We start from the raw sequence: 11,664 nt of genomic DNA on the forward strand, positions 1-11,664 counted from the left end.
GATTTTGCTATTTGTAAATTATTTTTCTTTTTGATGCATGGTTTAGCCAAAAAAAAAAACTCGTTATCATGAAATTTCTCTAAAATTGGTTTTTTATGCACAATCCGGTTGGAGAATAACTTAGTTTTCATTTAAATTTGTGGATTTAATTGAAATTTTCTATTGTCAATTTTGAGAAATTATTTGGTTATTCATTTAATTATTTATTTGTATATGGAAAATACAATGAAAAATTAGAATAATGACATAATTAAGGTCAAAAATCTTAATCATTTTTGTTTAGTTGAATTTAATTTTTATTTATGATCATAATTATGACATAACCCAATTAATGTATATTCATAATGATTATAGGTTATAACTCTTGCATCCGTTAGATGCCTTGCGCTAAGATGAGACTGGGATGGTCGGATACAACGTTTGTCTCTCAAAATGTTATCCAACCGTCCAAAGCTCGAAAACCCCTTCTGTTTTATATTTTAGATTACATATATCAATCACTATTTCAACATGAAGGAATAGACCAGACAACTCATTTTTTTTCGGGAAAAATTAAGGACTTAGAGGGCATATCATTCCATAGACACGTAGCTTAATTAGTCTGATTATTCGGCTCATCTACTTATATTGCAAGCTCAGTTTCTTCTTCACGGGATTGTTTAGCAATTCTTGGGCATGATCTAGAATATCAATATATCAATCTTTTGCCTGTTCATCATATTAATTATTTTATTTTGGCTTTGATTCACACGGATTATAAGCATTCTTATATTGATCATCAATGGAATATGGTGCATATTGTGATATTACTTCATGTGGTCTGTTGTTAGCTTCACCAATAACTATTTAATTTTTTATGCAATTTAAATGAAATATATATCTTGGTTACATTTTCCTGAAAAAAAAATATGGTTTTCAGGTTATGGACTTCTGATCATAATATTAAACCCACGGTTATATTAGATTATCAGTTTCAAACGTTTATGTTCTTTTTTTTTTCTTTTTTTTTTGTGCAACATATGGCTAGAGTGAAGGCATATGAACAAAAAAGTTTTTATACGATTGAATGGACATTTTGAGGAAAATATATACCGAATGATACAGATGGCTTAATAAGGCACAAAAAAAATAAGCCCCAACCTTGAATATGTTTCGATTACTAATTCTACTGATATCCACTGAAGCCCCAAGTAGGAACTGCAATCATCAGGGTACTTTCCTTAAGTTTTAAAATTAATTTGCAATGTTGCACACAATACCAGTTCACAGGTTACAGAATACACCTAGATTGCACTTCAAAATATAATGTCATAATCAAATTAAGTGATATGAGGTACTCTTTAGTCATGTAGTTTTTGTCCTTCCTTCGCTCTAGCATTCAGGTCTATTTTTTTGTGTTCTTTATTTGTCTAATACAACACAAGACTTACTAAACAAAAGAGGGTCGACATTCTTAAACGAACACTAGCACATGCTTTTCCTTTTGAGGGTGCAACAATTTATATTTTTTCGGTCACTGGTTGTTTAGGTCTATAGTCCCTTCTCTTTGTTAGCACCAATCCCACTAAATCATTGTTTTTTTTATTTCTAGATTATTATCTTTGTTTTATTTGTTTATTCCATTTAATATGTTATTTGGTTGAGCGACTTCCGATTATTTTTGAAAAATTTAGAGGGAACAAAATGGTTTGTAAAAAATTAGACATTTGGGTTTATAATTGTGCAGATGTACAACTGCATTTTCTTCTCAATGTCTTAATTTGACAACTTTTCACTGTTCCACGGATTGTACAAATACAACTGCGAGCTAAAAGAGATGGTACAATTGTAGATCAAAGTCGTGTTGTTTTTGCAATGAAAAAGATGTTTTACAATTGTAGATCACCACGGTAAGCACTACCGAGTCATTAAAAAGGATGTTGCATTCATTGGTGATGTGTATGATTCCAGTCGCTTTGTCAGACAAGAAAACCTGTTTGTTTTAAAAAATATATATATATTACACTTATCACATTCTGTAATAACTTAGGATGCTATTGTTGTTAATATTGCAATAATATGTGGTCGTAGTTAGCTTTTTTAATGTGTAAAAATCATTATCTTTGTAACGAGTGTCTGGCCAATGTTATTCCATTTGATTTTTCATTTTTCATATGGTTTGTTCACCTATTATAAAGCATCAGCGGAACTCTAAAGATCTCAGTACCGATGAAAAATTAATTTGACCTAACGTCTGAACATCACTGTTGAATTACACATCTGATGGTGGTTTCTCCATATCTTTTAAATGATTGGGTAAGTCGGAAGCAATTTTACTTTTGGAACTAAAATTTCGTGACAATTTTCCCCACTCATTGGTTCAGCAATAACAATTTTACTGTGCACTTTGTGCAAGTTCAAATGTACTAGGTGGACAAATGACAGTCAAGTTTGGAGCCCCAAGTAAATTGTGTTGCAAGAAATTTTTAGAACCTACGTCGGAAGTTTAAAAATTGTAAAATGAAGTTTGGTGTTATTAGGATTTTAAAGATTTGTTAGTATATGTAACTGATTTCTCAATTAAGAAATAAAAAGGATGGTTTGATGTTTTTGCCGAAAGTTTTACTGATTATACCAGCTTAAACTAGTTATTAAATACAACTACTAATACAAAATGGCACATTCCTCAATACTACCCAATAAATAAGGGACTCCTAAAGCCCGGATAAGCAAAAGAGTGTGGGTAAAATGAATCAACACTCGCATTCATATCTTCAGAAAATTAAAATGTCATTATTTTCAGATAACGGTCAAAAAACAAGGTATTCACCCGTTGCGAGGTAGGGGTTACTTTCTAGTTATCTTCTAATTTCTATTTCCAGTTGGTTACCCTCACTTGTTTCCAGTACTCCGTATTAAAGAGCAGGTGATGTTATCACATTGTTAATTGTTAAGGAGCATACAACTGATAGTGTTAGAGCACTGCTCGGTCGAACTCACATGCGTTGCTATATCAAGCATGTTTGTCAATATTAGTGATCAAAACTATGTGTCTTGATTTCTAGTTTACTTATGACTAAGTCTCGGTCTAGAATAGTTAAGTTCAGTTGAGCTCCAGACTCCATGGCGATCATCTTACGAAGACGAAGAACTACTCGAGGAATAAGTGGAAATTCATCCGACAAAAAGGTATGTGGAGACTTGAACTTATATGTCACTCAAAATTATATTCTATCTCTTACTCTTGAGACAAAGTCGTATAAGTATGATAGTTTCATACATACACATTTGCTATTTCGAGCCGAGTTTACTCGCATATCTTTTTCTCGAAATATGTGTTGGTGAGCTTTTGCTTTAACCATTTTCATCTTTATCCGTGACGCAAGTCTGAAGACGTTTCAGTCTTGAAAATAGCTTTGATGACGATAGTCGTGAATAACGATTGTTATAACATTATAGAAGAATGTTTTAATGATTGAAATGTAGAGTTGAGATTACCAACTATGGATATAAGCATATATAGTGTGTTCGCACATTAGTATATAAATCCATGTGTCGGACACCAAGTGCGTGCATATGTGTGCATGTGGTATTGGTGAAGGAGACGGGTTGAGTACGCGTACCCGTACGCGTACCTGTGGAAGTTTTCATACCAAAAATTTCTGCTGAGTTTGTAAGTTTGCAAACTAGTAAACCAGTCACCTTAGGTACGCATACCCGTACGCGTACCCTCGGAAGTTTTCGAACCGAAAATTTCTGCTGAGTTTGTAAACTCAAATCTGGTAGCTAAGGTATGCATACCCGTACGCATACCCAAGCTGGTTATTTCTCAAATAGGTTGTTCATGAACTTAAAACAATAAATCATAAGGAATGCAATCTTTACAAACCGTAGATATATTGTTCATGAATTGATTCAAGTGAATCAAACCGATTTTGTTTCAATCGTGTCTATAAACAAAGACCTAAGTAATTGAACAAATGTTGAACTAGTTCTTATGAGTCATTTGAACTAGTTATGAGAAAGATGAATACGGTTAACTATTTGTGAACCAACTAAGTGTACACGTTTAGGTACGGTTACTCAAACCTAAATGAATACATTTCATTTGTGTGTGACAAGCTAAGTTTCGATCTAATGGTTGAAAGATATTAGCTTGGTTAAATCAGGTTTTTCATCTAACGGTGATTATTGAATGCTTTGTTACCAAGGTAACTTAGATTGCAAACCCTGATTTGAAAACTATATAAAGGAGACATCTAGCAACTGGAAAAACTAATCCACACAGCTCCTGTGTGATACTAGTTGGTTTTGCTAGAGTCGATTCTCCTTTAACCTTAGGTTTCTTCTCGAGACCCTGTAGGTTAACGACTGAAATACTTCATTGGGATTGTGAAGCCAAAAGAAACTAAATTCTTGTAGTTGAGCGATCTGATCTTGCCATTTTCTATCGTACGAGTTCAATTGAATAATTGACTTGAGATTATATTTCCGATAGGGCAAGATAAAAAGAAAACACAAACATCTTCGTCTCATCGTTTGTGATTCCACAATATCTAGTTTCGCTACCATATGATTTAGATTATTGTGAGGTGATTGATAATACTAGGTTGTTCTTCGGGAATATAAGTCCGGGTTATCAATTACTTCCTGTTCACCTTGATTTATCAAAATACGGAACAAAACTCATAGGTTTATCTATGGGAGACAAATTTATCTATTATCATAGACTTTTCTGTGTGATACAGATTTGTTTATTAAAGTCTTTGACTTTGGGTCGTAGCAACTCTTAGTTGTGGGTGAGATCAGCTAAGGGAATCAAGTGCGTAGTATTCTACTGGGATCAGAGACGTAAGGAGCGCAACTGTACCTTGAATCGGTATGATATTGATTAGGGTTCAACTACAGTCCAGACCGAAGTTAGTTTGTAGTAGGCTAGTGTCTGTAGCGGCTTAATACATTGTGGTGTTCAATCTGGACTAAGTCCCGGAGTTTTTCTGCATTTTCGGTTTCCTTGTTAACAAAATTTCTGGTGTCTGTCTTATTTCTATTCCGCATTATATTTCGTTATATAATTGAAATATCACAGGTTGTGCGTTAAGATCAATCAATTAGAATATCCAAACTTTGGTTGTTGATTTAAATTGATTGACACTTGGATATTGGTCTTTGGTACCATCCAAGTTATTATCCTTGTATTTGATAAAGACTCGCAGATTTCTATTTGCTTGAGTAAAGATCAAATCAAGTGAGAAATATATTAACTCCTCAATATACTTTTCTCTAGATTGAGTCTGACTGTCTAGTTGATTCTCTAGAAAGTATATTGGAGTTAGTACATATAGATTGCTAATCGGAATATTGGGTGTGGTTATTATACCCCCGCTTTTTCAATTGGTATCAGAGAAGGCAAACACGTTAAAGACCTTATAAGTCTGTGTTTGTGATGAGTGCCAAATAATGTATATATTTATCCCTTTTTGTTGGCATTTAACTCATCTTTTGTGCATTAATTCTACATTTTATCCCATATTCTGTATTTTCATTGTTTTCAAGAATAAATATTTTTATTAATTAATTTTGCATTTTTAGGTAATAAATAAAGTCTGGATGAATTGCGGAGCGGAATAGAGCAGAAAAGTAGTGAAAAGCCGGGAGGAATTACGCAAGGAAGCCGCAAAGAATGGAGCGCACGTCCAAAAAGCTGGAAGTGGGCTCAAGAAGAAGAAAGTTGTTCTTAAAGAAGAAGTGGGCTCAAGGTTTTCCAACCCAAACTCATTTCCCAAACCCATATTCTATACCCAAAAGCCTAAAACCCAAATCCATACCCGCTTGCGTCTTCAGCCGTCAGATCAGTTCTCAGAAGCATCTGACGGTCGCTCCCTTGCTGTGCATCGAAGTTTGATATCTCCGCCTTACACTACAGTACCTAACTCCATCAAGTACCGTTCGTTTCGTTGTATCTCTTCATCCGACGGTCGCTCATCGCCTGCCTCCGCATCGCCGTCAGATCCACCTACTGGTGTGACAGGGAAAGACACACAGAAAGCTTGCAAGTATACAAGGTCAAGATTTGTAATAAAAGGGTGAGTAGGGGTTTGTCCACAGGGAGAGGAGCATATAAGAAGTTTTCCTAGGCTAATAAGAGTGGCAATGCACTATGGCAGTGAAGATTTCAGGCATACAAACAAGAATGCAAGGTAAAGCAATGGAGAAACAGGCTAAGAAAAGCAGCAATTAACCAAGGCTTGGCAGCCAAGGGCAGGGTGAGGATTATGCACTGACTTCAGTGCACAAAAGCTACAAGGTGCAGGAAAATAAAAAGCAAGAAAATATAACTGAAATGCAAACACACATGACTTGAAAAATAGAAGTGGCTGAAAGAGAAGTGGTGGGTAAGCCAAGGCATATGATCCACCTTGTGTCCTAATCAAGTGACATGGTCTAGGTTATGTTCATTCCTAAGCATACAACTAGAAATGGAAGAACACCAACTTGCTCACTAGTCTACCCCTAGCATTGGCTGTCTTTTGACAGTACAGCCAATCACAGGCTCTATGAGCATTGGCATCTCTCATTTGCACAATCAAAACATACAAGGAAGAACTATCCTAGCTCATTTACACTTGACAGTGCACAAGGCTTCACTGAGCCTTGGCCTGAAGCTGATTAGCTCATGCTAACCATGAAGTAGCAACATACATTCATCATAAGATATAATTTAGATACAATTTGCAACATATCAGACAACTACAAACATAAGCAATACTCCACTGTTAACTGACAAGCAACTAAAATTTGAAGTTCATAAAAATTGTAGCAAATTCTCTACTGGCTAGTCCAGAGAGGTATATAGTCTCCTCTACACACTTCTCATGACATCAATTTATACCCATTACACATAATTAGGTTTTCCCCCAATTTTTCCCCAAAATCAGTAGAACTAGGGTTTGGTGAAATTGATTTACCTACTGTTGATGAGATATTCGCTCCATCTCGTCGACCCAATCTTCTCCTGCTTCTTCTCGTTCCTCTCGAGCTCCAATTGATGCTTTAATCATCATTTATATCACCAATTTCTCACCTAGGGTTTCAGGCAGAGAGATGAGAAATTGAGGTTGTAAATGATGATTAAAGAGATGGTACGTGATGGGTTTAGGTAGAATAGAGTTGGGGAGAAATTAGTGGAGTGATTTGGGGGCGTCAGGGAGAGGTGGTGATGATGGTGGTGCGGCAGGTGAAGAAGGTGGTTCTGCAGCAGGGTAATGGCGGAGAAGAAAGGGTTCGATGGTTTGGGAGAGAAGGGTGTTTGGTTAGGTGGATGGGTTCGGTCGCTAGGGTGTGAGGCGGCTTCATCCAATCTTGATGTTCTGTGACGCTGAGTCACTGGATGCGAAGCTGGTAGATAGATCGGATGGTTCCTCCTGATGAGGTTGTTTCAATGTCGGGTGGAAATGGCTCAAGGAATGGCTTTAATCTCTGCCCGTTGACTTTGAAAACGTTCTTGTTGGAGACATCCTCCAGCTCTACAGCTCCATGAGGAAAAACTGTGCGTACTAGGTACGGACCCTTCCATCTGGAACGCAGTTTTCCTGGAAAAAGATGTAATCGGGAGTCATACAGCAAGACTTTCTGACCAGGAGTGAAGGATTTGCGCAAAATACGCTTATCATGAAACATCTTCATTTTCTGCTTGTACAGCTTGGCACTGTCATAAGCCTCATTTCTCAATTCATCCAACTCGTTGAGTTGAAGTTTCCGTTGAATTCCAGCTTCGTCCAGAGAGAAGTTCAGCTCTTTGACTGCCCAGTAGGCACGATGTTCTAATTCCACAGGTAGATGGCACGGCTTTCCATACACTAGACGATAGGGGGACATGCCAATTGGTGTCTTATAAGCTGTTCTATAGGCCCACAAAGCATCATTCAGTCTCAATGACCAATCTTTCCTGGACGGGTTGACCGTCTTCTCCAGAATGTGCTTAATTTCCCTATTAGACACTTCCACTTGTCCACTAGTCTGAGGGTGGTACGGAGTAGCAACCTTGTGAGTTATGCCATACTTGCGTACTAAAGACTCAAAGTACTTGTTACGAAAATGTGAACCGCCGTCACTGATGATAGCTCTAGGGGTACCAAAACGTGCAAATATGTTTTCCTTTAGAAATGAAAGTACCACCTTGTGGTCATTTGTTCTGGTTGCTATAGCTTCTACCCACTTAGAAACGTAATCAACTGCGACTAGGATGTACAACTTGCTGTCAGACATGGGAAATGGACCCATGAAGTCTATCCCCCAAACATCAAAAATCTCCACAATCAAAATGGGGTTCAATGGCATCATGTTTCTCCTCGAAATGCTTCCTAGCTTTTGACAGCGTTCACAAGCAACACAATAATCATGGCAATCCTTGAACAATGATGGCCAATAGAATCCACACTGCAAGATCTTTGCAGCGGTTTTCTTGGCACTGAAATGGCCTCCACATGCTTGGTCATGACAGAAAGATATCACATCTTTCTGTTCAGTTTTGGGGACACATCTCCTAATGATTTGGTCTGGACAGTACTTAAACAAATATGGGTCATCCCAAAGGAAATGTTTGACTTCAGCCAGGAATTTAGAGCGGTCTTGTCTTGACCAACGTGAGGGCATCCTACCTGTAGCGAGGTAGTTAACAATATCAGCAAACCAAGGAAGGTCTGAGATAGACATCAGCTGTTCATCTGGGAATGATTCTCTAATCAGCTCAGATTCATCAATAGACTCTAAAGTTAATCTAGACAAATGATCAGCAACCACATTCTCACAACCTTTCTTATCACGGATTTCGAGATCGAATTCCTGTAATAAGAGTATCCATCGAATAAGGCGAGCTTTAGCATCCTTCTTGGAGAGAAGATACTTCAAAGCCGCATGGTCTGTATATATGATGATCTTAGACCCTATCAGATAAGATCTAAACTTGTCTAATGCGAAAACGACGGCAAGCAATTCCTTCTCGGTAGTTGAATAATTGAGTTGGGCATCATTAAGGGTTTTTCTAGCATAGTATATCACATATGGTAGTCTATCAACTCGCTGTCCTAAAACAGCACCAACAGCATAATCAGAGGCATCACACATAAGTTCGAACGGAAGCTTCCAATCGGGTGGTCGGACTATAGGAGCGGTGGTGAGAAGGGTTTTTAATTCCTCCCATGCCTTCACACAGGTATCATCGAAATTGAAGGCAACATCTTTGGAGAGAAGACTGCACAGAGGTCTGGAGATATTGCTGAAATCTTTGATGAATCGCCGGTAAAAACCAGCATGACCTAGAAATGATCTGATCTCCTTCACAGAGCAAGGTTGTGGTAGATGTTGAATGAGGTCAACTTTAGCTTTATCCACTTCAATTCCTTTCTCTGAGATGATGTGTCCTAGAACTATTCCTGAATTCACCATAAAATGGCATTTTTCCCAATTGAGAACAAGGTTCTTTTCTTTACATCTGGATATCACGAGGGCAAGATGCTTCAAACATTCGTCAAACGAGGAACCAAAAACAGAGAAATCATCCATAAAGATCTCGAGAAAACTATCTATCATGTCATAAAAAATGCTCATCATGCAACGCTGAAAAGTAGCAGGTGCATTACACAACCCGAAGGGCATACGTCTATAAGCAAACGTCCCAAATGGACACGTGAATGTAGTTTTTTCCTGATCTTCTGGAGCAATGTGAATTTGGTTATAACCGGAAAAGCCATCTAGAAAACAGTAGTGACTGTGTCCAGACACACGTTCTAGCATTTGGTCAATGAAAGGGAGCGGGAAGTGATCCTTCCTTGTTACTGTGTTCAACTTCCTGTAGTCGATGCATACTCGCCATCCTGTGGTTGTACGAGTAGGGACTAATTCATTCTTGTCGTTCTGAACTACAGTAATGCCTGACTTTTTAGGCACAACTTGAATGGGACTAACCCATTTGCTATCGGGAATTGGGTATATGATACCTGCATCAAGTAGTTTTAGGATCTCTCCTTTGACTACATCTCTCATGTTAGGATTAAGTCTCCTTTGCATTTCCCTCGATGGTTTGGCATTCTCTTCAAGGTTAATGTGGTGCATGCAAATGGTGGGACTAATTCCTTTGAGATCTGAGATGGTCCATCCTAAGGCCTCTTTGTGTTCCTTAAGTACTTCTAAAAGCTTACTTTCCTGTTCCGTGTCTAAACATGATGAAATAATGACAGGTAAAGTATCAGAAGAACCTAGGAATGCGTACTTCAACGTACTAGGCAATGTTTTCAATTCAAGCTTGGGTGGCTCAACAATGGATGGAATAAGCTTGGAATCAGAGAATAGGGGTGGTTCCACTTCATATTTCCTTTCAGTGACGTCCATTTGAGGTACAGATTCGAGCAGAGATAGGACGTCACTACAGTATGCATCATCATAGGAATCAGGGTTAAAGTTCTCCATACATGCTTGAAAGGGGTCAACGGATAGAATGTTAGTCAACGAATCTTGCATTAATCCTTCAATCATATTAACTTCATGCACATCATCATCATCAAGATTCACAGGTTGTTGACTAATATCGAACACATTCAATTCTACCGTCATGTTACCAAAAGACAGTTTTAACACTCCATTCCGACAGTTGATGATCGCGTTGGACGTAGCCAAGAAAGGGCGTCCTAAGATGACAGGAATGTGACAGTCTGGGTTTTGTACAGGTTGAGTGTCTAAGACAATGAAGTCTACGGGAAAATAGAATTTGTCAACCTTGATCAAAACATCTTCGACCACTCCACGAGGAATCTTGACAGATCGGTCTGCCAGTTGTAGAGTGATAGATGTTGGTTTCAACTCCCCAAGACCTAACTGCTCATAAACAGAATATGGCAGTAGGTTAACACTTGCACCTAGGTCTAATAACGCTTTATTGACCGTGTGTTCTCCTATAGTGCAAGAAATTGTTGGACATCCTGGATCCCTAAACTTGGGTGGAGTTTTGTTCAGAATGATGGAACTCACCTGCTCAGCTAAGAAAGCACGTTTTTGCACATTGAGCTTGCGCTTTTGAGTACACAAGTCTTTGAGGAATTTGGCATAAGCAGGGATTTGCTTGATTGCTTCAAGAAAAGGAATGTTGATGTTGACTCTTTTGAATAGTTCTAACATCTCATTGTAGTGGGTGCTTATCTGTTGGCGAACTAACCTCTGAGGATATGGAGCAACCGGAAGATGAGTTGGCAAAGGGACATTCACAGCAGTAGAATTGTCAGATTTTCCAACTTGCTCAGATTCTTTGGTTTTCTGGGGTTGTGGAGACAACGTGGAATTTGTATCAGACTCATTAGGTTCGCCTACGTTGTTCTCGATGACTTTACCACTTCGGAGGGTGGTAATGGCATGGATTTGATCAGGTGAGGTTTCAGTGCAGGATGTTGTGCCTGTTTGAAATATCCTCTTTGGATTTTGTTGGGGTTGGCTCGGAAGTTTACCCTTTTCTCTCTCACATATTTGATCCATCTTTTGATCTAGATTTTTCTGACTTTGCATCAAACTCTGGAACATTTCCTCTAAGGTGGACAATCTCTTGTCGGTATTGTGCTGAGGATATGATTGTTGTTGAGAGTTTGATTGTTGCTGAGGGTTTCTCGGGTGTTGATAACCTTGATTGTTCTGATATCC

The sequence above is a fragment of the Papaver somniferum genome, unplaced genomic scaffold (genome assembly GCF_003573695.1).
Source record: "Papaver somniferum cultivar HN1 unplaced genomic scaffold, ASM357369v1 unplaced-scaffold_128, whole genome shotgun sequence".
Classification (NCBI taxonomy): Eukaryota; Viridiplantae; Streptophyta; class Magnoliopsida; order Ranunculales; family Papaveraceae; genus Papaver; species Papaver somniferum.